Source organism: Rhineura floridana, chromosome 7, assembly GCF_030035675.1.
Source record: "Rhineura floridana isolate rRhiFlo1 chromosome 7, rRhiFlo1.hap2, whole genome shotgun sequence".
Taxonomy (NCBI): Eukaryota; Metazoa; Chordata; class Lepidosauria; order Squamata; family Rhineuridae; genus Rhineura; species Rhineura floridana.
Genome location: NC_084486.1, coordinates 87,877,971 through 87,879,345, shown reverse-complemented (window position 1 = coordinate 87,879,345; position 1,375 = coordinate 87,877,971).

Genomic DNA, 1,375 nt, shown 5'->3' with positions numbered 1-1,375 from the left:
CGCCCATCTGAGGCAGTCAGCCAATCAGAAGCGCGGGAAGCAGCAACTGCTGCGCGTGACCTTCCCCGAAAACCTCAAGCTCCTATTGGGCAAAACTCGCCTGTCCTTATTCCCCATTGGTCTCTAGACCCTGGAGGTGCTTTTCCTTTTAGCAATGATTAGTTTTCTTCTTGCCTTTCTTAGCACAACTGGGAAGCTAGCGGTTTATGTATCTAGTCGGTGGTGCTCTTAGATAATTTTTAATTCGACTCAATGTTTTTAAGGGGCCTCTCTTAAAGCGTGGGATGCGGCCTGCAGAGTATGTGGCCCCTCCTGCCCATTCTGCTGAGAGGAGCCCTGGACTAGTATAGTAGGGCCCCACTCATATGGCAGGTTATGTTCCCCCGCTATAAAGCGAAAACCACTGCAAAGTTGAACTCATTGAATAGAATGGCGCACAATGCCTGAAAACTGCCGTAAAAGCAGAACAAGTGCCGCATGAGTGGGGCTTTAGTCTAATTGCATCTAATTGAGATGGCTGTATTAGCGAATTGCTGTAAAGCGATGCCCTACTGTACTCCCAAACACACACTCCCAGGGAGAGGCACTTGCAGGATTTTCTGGTTCAGGGGCCAACGTAATTTGACCCACCTTAGATAGTATGCACTTGACTTGCAGAGATGAGGGGACATCATTTGCCATCCATCATAGTCAACAAAATCATAAGAACATAAGGAGAGCCTGCTGGATCAGGCCAGTGGCCCATTTAGTCCACCATCCTGTTCTCACAGTGGCCAACCAGGTGCCTGGGGGATCATGTCGGGCTGGCCCTGAGTCTTTCCATAGGCACTCACTGAAAGCCACCAACTAGTACTAACAGCCCTGATGTCTCAAGAGAGCTTCAGTACCTCATAATATTCACTGAAGATTCTTTTGTCCCAGTAACCCTACAGTACATGGTGCCCATTGTGACCAGTGGGGCAGAAGGCAGGGAGCCCAAACAGCAGGTGGAGCCAGAACCAATGACAGGCAGAACCAACTGATTCTTGTTTTGTCCCAATCCTACTCCCTGCCGAGTTCTGCAAGGGCAACACAGACAAAGGAGGAAGAGGAGGATGAAAGGCAGGGCCACCTCCTGGACTGGTTGTAAGTAAGAGGGCAAACTAAAGTTAAGGAGGCAGTGCCCCATTTGCCCTAATAGGCCAGCCTCTGCTGCTACCATATGACTATGTTCATGCTCAGATAGCACAGTGGCAGAGTGTGTGCTTCGGGCTTATTTGATAAGATTGGAAGGATTTTTGTGGGGCACAAGGCATGCTTCAGTAGCTCAAGGTGAGATTCGAGGAGGAAGGAACTGCAAAATTCAAGTGCAAAACGAAAATCAAAGATCTTCACC